This window comes from Artibeus jamaicensis, unplaced genomic scaffold, assembly GCF_021234435.1.
Source record: "Artibeus jamaicensis isolate MK-2021 breed Jamaican fruit bat unplaced genomic scaffold, CSHL_Jam_final contig_3183, whole genome shotgun sequence".
NCBI lineage: Eukaryota > Metazoa > Chordata > Mammalia > Chiroptera > Phyllostomidae > Artibeus > Artibeus jamaicensis.
The window spans coordinates 31,159-43,653 of record NW_026521743.1 but is presented as its reverse complement, the minus strand read 5'-3'; positions in this window follow the sequence as shown (position 1 = coordinate 43,653).

Below are 12,495 nucleotides of genomic sequence, written 5' to 3'. Positions count from 1 at the left end.
GTTATATCCTCTTGTTGGATTAGTCCCTTGTCCATCATGAAATATTCTTCTTTGTCTATCATTATAACCTTTGTTTTAAAGTCTGCTTTTCCTGAAATGAGGATTGCTACCCCAGCTTTGTTTGTTTATTTGTTTGTTTCCGTCAGTGTGAAGTTTCTTTTCCATCCCTTTCCTCTGAGTCTGTGTGTCTTTCCAACTATAGTGGGTGTCTTATGGGCAGTGTATGTGCCAGTCTGGGTTTTTTTAAAATCCATTCAGCCACTCCATGTCTTTTGATTGGAGCAATTATTCTATTTATGTTTAAAATAATTATTGATAGGTATGTAGTTATTGGCCTATTAGTATCTGGTTTTCATTATTTTGTAGGGTTTTTTTTTCTGTTTCTCTTGCTCTTTCTCCTGTATTTTGATGACTTTTTTGTAGTGCTGTGTTTGGATTCCTTTTTATTTATTTTTTGTATGTCTCCAACAGGTTTTTGGTTTGTGGTCACCATGTGCTTTATACAAACCAAGCTGTGTTTATAGCAGTTTATCTTAAGTGGATGGTTTGTTAGATTTGAACACATTCTAAATTCACTATAATGTTTACTCACCTCCTGCATGTTTATATTTGTATCATTATTATTTTTTACTTATTTTGTGTATGTGGTTGTTTATTATGTAAGTTATTATTGTAGTTACACATATTATTTCTATGTTTGTCTTTTAACATTTGCACTGGCTTCATAATTGGTCAGTCCTTTCCTTTTACTGTTTACCTTTCTGATGAAATTGTTTTCTTATTCTATATTTTCTCATTCATATTTTTGTGTTTTCTACCTAAAGAGTTCCTGTTAACATTTCTGGTAATATTAGTTCAGTGGTGATGCAGTTTATTAGCTTTTTATATCTGGGAAATTTTTATCTTTCCTTCAATTATGATAGCTTTCTGGGTAGAGTAGTCTTGGTTGTAGGTCGTTGCTTTTCATTGCTTGAATATTTTGTGCCAACCCCTTTTGGCCTGAAAAGTTTCTGCTGAGAAGTCAGCTGATGCCCTTAAGGGAATGCCCTTGTATGTGACTAACTGCTTTTCTGTTGCTGTTTTTAGGATTCTTTTTTTTTAAACCTGTGGTGTTTTAATTATGATGTGTCTTTGGTGTGAACCTCTATGGGTTTATATTGTTTGGGTATATCTGTGTTTTCTGGACTGATAGACCTATTTCCTTCACCAAGTTAGGGATATTTTCAATAATTTTTTTTAAAAATAGAACTTCAATCTGTTCATCTCTTTTTTTCTCCTTCTAGGGTCCATATGATGCGAACACAGTTACAACTGATGTTGTCCCAGTGCTCTTTTATGCTTTTCTAAGTTTTTTAAGTTTTCTTTTTTTTACTGTTCTGACTGGGTATTTTCACTACCTGTCTTTCAGACTATTTGATCCTCTGTTTCATCTGATCTGCTGTTGATTCCCTCTTGTGCATTCTTCAATTCTGATTTTTATGTTTTCTTTTTTCTTTGTTTTTGACCTCTTTGTTGAAGTTCTCACTGAGTCCTTTTATTCTAGTTCCAAGCTCATTGAGCATCTTTATAACCAGTGTTTTGAGCTTTGTGTCTGGTACACTGCTATATGTATAGTACATTTTTTTCTGGAGCATTGTCTCATTCTTCTATTAAGGACATTTTACTTTGCCCTCATGTTTTCTGACAGTCTGAGTTTATTTGTATGTATTGGGTAGATCTGCTACGTCTCCTTGCTGACAGAGTGGCTTTGTGTAGAGGCGTGCTGTGGGGCCTGGTGGCACAGTGTCTCTGGTCACTGGTCCAGGTGCTCCAGGGGTGCCGCTGTGTGGGTTGTGTGTGCCCTCCTGTTGCAGCCGTGACTCTGCTGTTTGGCACCTCAGGGGGTGGGGTTGACCCTCGGGCTGGCTATGACTAGTAGAGAGGCTGTTGTGTTGATTCCAGGGAGGAGGAGTCACATTAGTGGGACTCTCCTGCCAGCTGGCTTGGTGCTTCAGGTGTGTCTTTTGTGGAGCTGGCTGGGTGTTCCTCAGGTGTGGTTTCAAGCCAGTCACTGGGTGTTGTTGGGTTTGGGTCCTCTAGAGAGCAGCTACAAAGTGATCTGGGTTTGGTTGCAGCTTGTTCTGGGCTTAGAGAGCTTGGTAGTCACTTTTCCTGTGCTCGGGGCTCTTTGGTGAACTCCACCTTCTTAGCTGAGGTCATTGCCATCTGTGTTGTGCTTATGGCTACTTAATTGAGGGTATATGACAGGTCAAGACTGTCAGCCACTTATGCCAGATTTGGCAAATGACCCCAAACAGACTGACAGCTGCCTGATGGGAGTTTCCTGGAAGTCGAGACCTGTCACCCTTTGGCTGGGATTGAGGCACTTAGGAAGAGCTACAAGGCACACTGAGATTGGTTGCTGCTCATTTAGGCTTTGTGGACCTTCGAGAGATTTGGGGACAGTCCACAGCACAAGCCGAGGCAGGCTGCTTGATTAGAGGAGCCACTGGAAGAGGCTTGGGCCCTGCACATGAGCTGGGTGGGGCAGGGATCAGGGAATCCCCACCATGCAGCAAACAACATGGACCAGGTAAATGGAGGGCACGGGTTTGGTGCCCAGCTGTGTAGGGCCCACTGGGTGGAAGGAGCACTCGATAAAGGAACAATAGTACCTGCCAGTGAATGTGTCCCCTGAGAGCACTGTCCTGAGCCTTCAGCCTTCACCCTGCAATTAGTCAATTCAGTTTTTTCCCCTGTATCTCTGGCACATTTCAAGCTGCTGTCCCTGCACTGGAGCTTAAGACATGAGATTTGTGAGCAAGTGAGACCTTTGGTGTCTTGGTCTCTGGCAGCCCTTTGTCTCTATGGGATGCAGTCCCTGCTGGCTTCCACAGCCAGATGCTATGGGGACATTGCTCCCCGGCACCAAAGCCATGGGCTGGGGAGCCCCATGTTGAGTTGAGGGGACCCCTGCAGCTGAGATATCCCTCCTGAATCTTAACCATCACACCATGGGTGTGGAACCAGCCCATTCTGCATCTCTGTCTCTCCTACCATTTTGACCTGGCTTCTCCTTTATATTCTCAGTTATTGGGCTTCTGTTTATCTAGTCTTCGTTGACCCTCAATGATGGCTATTCTAGAATTTAGTTGGAATTTAGAAGTGGTCATGAGAGCAAGTGAGCTCTCAGCTTACCTACTCTGCCAGCTGGACTGGAAGTCATGAATGCAAAATTGTATGCTACACTGGAAAATAGATGGACTTTTTCTTTAAAAACTGAATATATATTTACCATATGATCCAGAAACTACAATCCTAGATATTTGTCCCAGAAAAGTGAATATTTACATCCATACATATATGTATGCACAAATGTTTATAGCAACTCTACTTGTAATGGTCAAAACTAGAAAGAGCTGTAACTTTTTCAGCAGGTAAAGGATTAAACAATCCATCCAAAACACTTGGATTGTAATGGCATTAGGCTGAGTGAAAAAGCCAATCTCGAAAGGTCAAATACTGTATGATTTAACTTACGTAACATTTTAAAATGATAAAATTTTAGAAATGAAAGCAGGTGGTCGTTGGCACAGGTTAGAAATGAAGAAGGTGAGTCTAAAGGGGCAGCAAGAGGAGATCTTTGTGGAGGTGGAATGTAGTTCATATTGATCACAATGGTGGTTACACAATTGTGTGCATGTGATAACATAGAAAACTACCAAACACATTGTATCAGTGTTAACTTCCTGGTTTTGATATTGACTATAATTGTATCAGCTGTGACGCTGGGGAAACTGACGTGCACAGAGACCTCCGTGTTCCACAGTCTCCTGACAGCTTTCCCAGGAAGTGGAGCAGATGCAGAAATAACAATGTTACTCGCCTGTTCTAGAGTGGAAATATCTGGTTTATGTTAGGGTTATTCCATTTACTGCCTCAAAATACACTTTTTTTGTCAGTTTCCATGCACCATCCACTCCCAACAGAAGCGTTTCTTTTTCAGTGTTTGTGGACTGAGGCATTAAGAGACATTTGCTGGGCGGTTCTCAGCCCCTGACACAGATGGCCTCTCAGGATGTTAATACCAGCAGGAGCTACCCTCGGGGACTTGTGGTCTCAGACACTCAGGCCCCAGAGCCGTGAGGGCCATGCCAGTCGGGAGGACATGGCTTTGTTAGGACAGGGAATTAACCTTCGTTCCAGCTGTAAATCTTATTCTGCGACTCTTCAGCAAAATTTCAACTGAGGAAGGTGTGCCCCCTGCATGTACTACGGAGGACAATACCCAAGGCCAGCGGCGTGAGAAAGTGCATCGCTGCCCTTTAGTGGAGGGCCGTGCACTCGGAGACGCGCTGCCCCGAAGGCTCTCACGCCCGTGTCTCTGGCTGCCTCCCCTCCCTGCTCTCTCCACGGTCCTCAGCTCAGTCCCTGTTGGCCAATGGTCACTGTCTCACACTCCAGATCGTCAGTACTGTTAAAGGGCCCCCTAATTCGTCTGCTTCTACATTTCCACAGGTAAAGGGGTTACAGTGGCTCCTTCTTGCTTTGACTGCCCCTCACTCTCTTCCCTACAGGAAGACCTTAGCCCAAACCACGTCTCCTTATCACCACCATTTTGTGACGCATCGAAGTGGCAGAAGTTTGGGGTGGGTGGTCCCCCCACATGTTTATGATTAAGACCCAGAGTCAATGGGCTTAACTTCCAGGTGACATTAGATATTTGTATTTCGTTTAATTTGTCCTGACCCCATTACACACACACACACACACACACACACACACACACACCATCTATCATTTCATATTGTACTCAGGGATCTATGACTCTCCTTTAGACTCTTACAAGTTCACTTTCTGCATAAAGGTGCACCTGCTGGCTACCCATGCTGCTTTGGGAGTGAAAGAATTCTACCACTTCTCTTTGTGAATTGCTTTGCTCCTGTCTTGAGTGGATAAACGAGGTTGCTGATATACGAATGTGGCTTGCAGAAAACGCAGTTGTCTCTACTCTGACACACTTGTGGCTCCTGCTTCTCAGGGGCGTCCGGTCTGAGGTGGAGCTGATGCCCAGCACCAGGGGTGTGCTGACGCTGCCTGTCCCCCAGAGCAGAGTTGGGGGTCAGAGGACTCCTGGCCCCACCCAGCCAGGGATGTGCAAATGTGCCCTGTATTCCTTATACTGACTGACCCTCCCAGGGGCTCTGCAGCTCCACCTGGGGTTCTGGATAAAGAGGCAGGAAATGAGTGAGCAGGGAGTCTCCTATGGAAAAGTGAGATGAGAGTGATGGTCATGAACATTTGGGCTGCGTCGTCCATCGCCTGGAGGATCTCGCCTTGGAGAGGAGCCCCCCTAACCCCGGTGTGGGTCCCTGACAGCCCCCAGTGCACGGGGGAGGTGCGTTCCACCCTTATCTGTTTGCACCGAAGCACAGTTAGTTCCTGCACCAGGGCGGGCACTCACCGTGTTTCGTCACAGAGCCAGGCACTGGGCGGCACTGTCCCCATGTGTCCCCCCGAGGCTGGTTTCAGGGGCACTCCTGTTGCAGTTGGGTGGAGTTTCTACCAGGCTTCTGTGAAGCTGGGGTGGGTGTCTGGCTACAGTGTGGGCTCTTTCCCAGCGTGAGACGGGAAAGCAAAGCAGCTGATGGTCATGGTCACAGCAAGAGACGCGTTCCTGCTTATGCAGAGCTGTTGTAGGTATGCCTGCAGACTGACGGGGACCCGGCAGTGACAACGCGGCCCTTCAGCGGCACAGAGTTGGAGCTTCTGCTTCATGCTGACTCCCGCCCGGAGAGGTGTGAGCGCAGGGCTTCAGGGAGGGACGGACGTGCAGTGCTGGGCGGTGTGGTCAGGGTGGTCAGGGGAGGTGACAGGGCTGCCCGTTCAGGACCCAGACCTGCAGTACAAAGGGGGTGTCAGCAGAAGTCCAGCACACAGTGCCACAGACACCGGAGAAGAGGTCAGAGTGTCAGGCACACATTTTTTCGATCTCCTATGAAGGGTTTGTGTCTTCTCATGAGTTGCCTTGACAGGCGTATTCTTTGGACTCTCCGAGTTTGGAGGCACCTCTTGGCCCTAAATACCTCAGGAAGAAGGTGGCACTACCCACATGCTCAGCAGACCTCATGGCTCTGGCAAGTCCGAGCGATTCTGGCGCAGAAAGTCTGGGTGCACACATCTCTGAAGGAATTGGGCCCAAGGCTGGCCCCCCACGCACCAGGAGCAGCCAGTGTTGGAGGGGAAGCCAGCACCGCCCTGTCCAAGTGCCCTCCTCCCCTCTTCCCTGTTAGCGTCACGGCTCCCCAGTCCTGCCCTCTGGAAGTTGCCCAAGGGCACGTGGGGCTATTTGCTGCAAAACTATGCGCAACAGGAAAAGGCGGGAAACAGTGCGAATGTCCCTTAAGGAGTGACTGATGGGACAGAGAGAGCACAGCCGCACAGCACAGGGCAGGGCAGTGGGAAAGGGGAGGGAGGAGAAGCAGCGGGGCCTAGAGCAAGGACTCTGGACCCGGGCTGCGCAGCTACTAAGAACCGGGGCAGCAGAGGGCCCCACTGGGGGAGGAGGCTGGGACTGCTTCCAGGAAGAAAGGACCTGACTCACCACGGACAGCTGCCCCATCTCACCAACCTTTCCTGGATTTCTCCCCACCCCACCGCAGTTGTCCCTGCTAATTAAGATGTTTCTTTGTGATGAAAACCTAGAATTGTCTTAAAGGGAGGAGAGAAAATGTGTCCATCAGACCAGTCCTAGATGATGAGGACCTCCCCCGTGGGCCTGCGCTCCTCCGAGCGGCGCTGCCGGTCCCTCTGCCCCCTGACCGCACTGACCACACACCAGTCATCGCTGACCAGGAACTGAGTTCAGATGGGCCGATCCTGTCCGGGGAGGAGTGAGGGCCGTGGGACTGTTGAGTTCTCCCGGGGTGGGGCGCAGTCACCTCCAGGAGGTGGTTGTGACCACTACGCTGCTGGCACAGTAGCTCAGCACAGAACATCTGTGGGGTCACTGTGCGAGTCTCTCTAATGGTCGGCATAGCAGCGGCGGAGACGCGATTCAGGACCACGCGCCGCTCCGGAAATCTGGGTGAAGGCCCTTTCGGCAGCCCTAAAAAACCTCATTCATGCTGGTGAATTTAACCGAAATTTATATGAAGATGTATAAAGTTACTTATCCATTCAGTTGTTGTTGATATTTAAGGTGCTAATTTGTTTTCCATGTTTTCCTATTATGAACTTCCAACAAGTATTCTAATCTATATATTATATATTTTCAATGTTACTATGTTATGTTACTTGTTTTCCAAAGCGATTGCCTCCATTTACACTTCCATCAGCAGTGTATCAGTAGAAACATTCTACGGGCTCGCCCACAACTGATACGTTTTTGACTTTCCAGTTGTTTTCCCAGGGTTCTCGGTTTGCGCTCCTCTGATTAGTGATGAGGCGTGTGAGTGTCATCTGTGAGTGTCATCTGTGTCATCCCACCGAGTGACCTGTTGCGCGACGCTGCGTCCTGCCTTCTCCCTCCGGATAAATATGCTCTTTACTAATTGATTTGTAGGGGACATTTAAGTAAACTGGATACTAATTCTCTCTATGTTTTAATGCACTGCGGCTGCCTCTGCACTAAAATTCTTCCTCTGCGGTGAGTGCCTCGGATCACCGAGCGGCACTCCCTCCGCTGCCCCGCTTCCTCCCCCAGTTCCAGCTGCACCGGTGGTGACCCTTCACTCCTGGTTTGCAGAGAAGTCCTGAAAATGTTGGCCGCACTTGTCTTTTCTGTTCTGCCCCGTTTTTGCTTGAACCTGCACAAATCAGGCTGTGGCCCACACCTTTCACCGAAGTCCCTCTTGTCATTGTCATCGGTTTGTTCAGTGTTGCCAGATCCAGCGGTCATTTCTAAGGCATCATCTTATTGATCACATTGGAAGTTTTTTGGACAGTTATTCACTATGGCATAACCAACATACTCCTTGATTTGCCCCTAAGCACCATTCTCTCGGGGTTCTCATCACACCAGACCAGCTGCCACCTCTGTCTCCTTCGCCCTGTGCCCCTCCCCTTCCCGACCGCCAACTGACTGAGGGCTCAGGGGGCGCTCTGCTTTCCTGTGTGTCTTCATTCCCTCGGAGCTCCCCTCACCCACATCATTGCCGAGTCCAGTTTTTGTGAAGTCTCTCTGGCTTACATCAGTGGGCCTGGCATGTTGCCTGTAGCTCTATAGTGTGACTTAAAACCCAACCGGGTTTTAAGTATTTCTTTTGCTCTTCTTTTTCCAAATAGTTTTGGCTATTCTAGATCCTGTGCATTTTCATATAAATTTTATGATTGTCTATTTCTTAAAAAACCCATTGGGGATATTGATCAGGATTGTATTCAAGAGAATTGGTATTTGAACAATATCAGTTCTTCCAAAACTAAACATATCATGTCTTTCCAGGTACTGGGGATTTCATTAGCTTCCTTCATCAGTTTGTGCTTTTCACTGCAGATGCACCACACATGTTTTGGTTAAATTCATCTCTAGTGTTTTATTGCTATTATGATAAAATCACTTTTTTCTATGCAGTATTCTGCTGCTAGTATATAGAATTACAATTGTTTTTTCATATACTGCCATTGTTAAATTCACACATTGTAGACATTTTTAGTAGCTTCCTTAAGGTTTTCTATGCAAACATAAAAGTGTTTTCTAGGCTGGAGCGTTCATTTTTTGCCAAAAGGAGTCTGAACTGGATCCTTTCAGATAATATCATTTTGCAATACAAGGCCTGTTTACCTAAAAAAAATTGAGGGTATTTTAAAATTGTTCTTCATACCCAAGCTTGTGTTAAATTACGAGTCACAATAGTTAAATATCTTATACGTGATCATGGAACTTCAGAGTCGCCGGTTCCCATGATCCAGTTTAAATCATTTTAACGTCTGGGGTATTCTCTGAGGGGTGGAGTTCCTCTCTCGGCCAATATCTAAGACTCTTTGTTTTCATACGTGTCCACAACCACACATTTCCCTGATACTGAAAGTGAACCCGAATGCAAGCCAGTACTGGAGAGGCAGGTGCTGATGTAAAGGAAAGCGGTTTACGTGTAGATGCGGGCCACCTGGAAGATGGGGGACTCGTGTCTCAAAGCCCATCTGCCCCTCTCAGTGGACGCAGAGGTTTTTATAAGGAGGGAGAGGGGAACAGAAGAAAGAGATCGAGGGAGGAGGGTGCGAAGTTCTCTACCTGCAGGCGAGCCCAGTCCATTCTGATAAGGCAAGTGATGGTCTCGTGCATCATCTTGTGTTCACGTCGTCCTGGTTTCACATCATGCTGGCTTCATGGTTGAAGGTCAGCAAATCCCCTGGGCTGGGATGCCTGAAGGTCAGGGTCTGCGTTTTTTAAAGTTAGTTCTTAGGATTCTTATACAAACATCTAGAAGCTACACATTAGTCAGAGTGAGCACTTAACAGAAACAATGTCTAATGAATGGCGGAGCGGGTTCCAATTTCCCACCATTACGAAAGCACTGGGTCCCTAACACGAAACGCGCAGCTTCTCCCACCTGTGCCTCTCATTAGTCATCGAATTATTATAATGTCTCGTGCCTGTGTTCTCTCCCTTTAAAACTGTAAATGCCCTTGAGAGCTGGATTTATTTTTTCAGCATAGAGTCTTTGAGAGTGCCTGGTAATGAGCCCTGAGGACAATGAATTTATATAATGAAGAAGCCCCCCCCCCTCCACGAGCCTTCCTTTTTTCCTCTCGCTTCGTCTACATTCTCTCCTCTTGTCTCTGTCCCTCCGTCCTCTCCCGTCTCCAGGGTGGTTCAGTCAGCGAATTTCTCCAGGCCCCGAGACGATGACTGGAGCATATTCCGAAGCAGCGTTGTCCTATTATCCCTGCTCCCATTCCGCAAATGTATGAAAGGAAGAGGTTGGAAGTCAAGCTCTGGGGCGGTTTAGGACACAGCTCTCAGGCCTTCCCTTCTCAAGGTGAAGTGCGTGGGCCTCCTGGGACCTGGGGCGCGTTCTTGGACAAGCTTGCCACCTACTGGTCGTATGAGGAACTGCAGCGGCCTCTGAGGCGCGGCATCGAGGGCCGGATTCTGCCTGTGCAAGTGCTAAGTGAAGTGATACCACCTGACCTCACTTAGAAGAGGAATCCAACCAGCAAAATAAATGAGCAAAACGCAGCCAGAGACTTGGAGACATGGGACAGAGGACAGCTGCCAGAGGAAAGCAGGGACGGGGGGACGGGGGAAGAACAGGAAGGGCCTGGTCACCGAAGGTGGGCGAGTAACGCAGGGACGCGGACAGCGGGGGGGGGGGGGCAAAGGGGAAAATTGGGACAATTGTAGTGGAGTAAAAACTAAAGGCAAATAAATAAGAGAAAAGGAGGCGAGGCAGGGCGCGTGGGTGCCAGTGCAGGAGGCGCGTCACCCCCCCTCCCCTCGGCAGGTTCTGCTGCCTCCGGTGCGGGGCCTGCCCCGCCTCTCCGGGGGCGCGTTCTCCGGGGTCCTGGGGGGGGACGGCGTCGCCCCCCGCGGTCCTCCGCCCTCCCGGGGCAGGAGTCGGAGCTGGGCGGCCAGGGGCCTGGCGTGAATGTCACTACGTGGATGTCTCTTCCCAGGAACTTCGCCCCTACAGGCTAAAACCTGCAGGCCAACCAGTTGTGTATAATTTTATCATTAAAAAAAAATCGTGGATGATAGTCACTTTTACACTTTTGTGACTTTTTTTTATAAAAGTAAAATTTAAAGTATAGTTTCAAAAATCTAAGCGTTTCGGAGGAATTGGTTTACCAGACCCTTTGGGACTCGAACGCAGCGACGGACGTGACAGCACAGTGAGCCTCCAGCTCGGACCACGGGTCCGTCCAAACCGAAACCTACCTCGGTCCCCGCGCCCTGAATGCTCCGGCATTTCAAGAAACGCTGCAAAAAAGTTCTACTGATTTTTTTTTTTTTTTACTGTATTCTGGTGGAAAGTCTACAACACAAGAAGATTTTGTTAAGAAAGTGGGGCAACAGCAGTATCCCAGTTACCCTCTCCCGGTGGCATGAACTTTAGAAATTACATCATCTTCATTGTCCTTTAAATGGCTCCTCAGTCCACAGGAGCTCACTTTGTTGCTGATTCGTTTTCTTCCTTGGGTTTTGGCCAGGTGACAGTGCTGTGCTTCCCTCTGGTTGGAAGGCACATTGTCACAGCCTAACCCGTGGAGGTCTCAGGTGGGGCAGCCCAACGCCGTGTCCACGGTGCCCACTGCTGAGGCAAACCTGGGTAAGGTGGGGTCAGGTGAGGAGACCAACGCACCAAGGAGCCTCAGAGCTGTTTGCTGAGTGTTCGTTCCCATGTGGCCTCCATCTTGGTGGCCCCTGAGACATCACAGAGGGGCTGCCCATAGAGACACAGAGTAACTTGTTTCTGTCCCTTTGGGACCTAGTCTTCAGAGTGTTTGTACCTAGGAACACACCACCTTGTCGGGTGCAGCCGTCCCAGAGCTCAGGGCTGTTGGCTTGCCCCTGTCCTGCACTCAAAGCCATTTCTAGGACCTACTAAAACCATTACTGACCCTGTAATGGCGACCTGGACTCATAATACCTCATAGTGAGGGAGTCCCCTCTCTCTAACCAGCTATTTTTTATTCTGAGTCAGAAGCATAAATTTGCAAGAGGAACAAATCTAAGAAACACTGTTTTAAATGATATTTCAGAGTTTCAGGCTTTTTCCAAACAGTAGCAACAGTTGAAAGTTGGGCTTTGTTGACTGTAGTTGTTCCAAAACATACAGAGTATTGGGGTGGGAGGAACCCGGGGTCCAGGACGCCCTCCCCAGGTGGCCACACTGCTGAAGGAGCAGCAGCATCTGTGTCTGAGCATCACGCCACTTCTCACCTCTCAGGAGCCCCAGGCCCCTGACCCAGCACTCGGGTGGGGGTGGCGTCTCCGTCAGTGCCACCCCCTCCAGTCAGAAAACACACCAGGACGACTGTAGACACACTGTCAGGACTCCAGCGTATGAGGGTTGGTAACTCTCCCCCCACCCAGGGAACCCTACATTTATAAGACCCATTGCCAGGAAACTCCATGAAATAAATCATTACCTTTCTGGTGAGTTGACCTGACAACCGTCAAAAATGTTTTCCACCAAGTCCCCAAGAATTGAGCTGATGGCCGTCATCTGAATTTCCCTGAATTCGTAGCAAGACTCGGGATGTCCTCTTACATTAATGTTCTTTTCTTCGTTTACCATTTCTGTTGTTCTAGTCTACCACCTTTCCACAACATCCCACTCCCAGTAACAAAATCTTATATTTAAATTGGAATTTTGTGTCATAAATATGCATATTTTAGCTTCACCTGAGGATTTTTTTATTGCTTTTATAGAGAGAGGAAGGGAGAGAAGCAGGAAAAGAGAGAAACATTGATGTGAGAGAAACATTGATCAGTTGCCTGCCATACACTATCAGATCAGGGAATTGTAGGCACCCAGACCAGGGATCAAACCTGCAACCTAGGTATGTGCC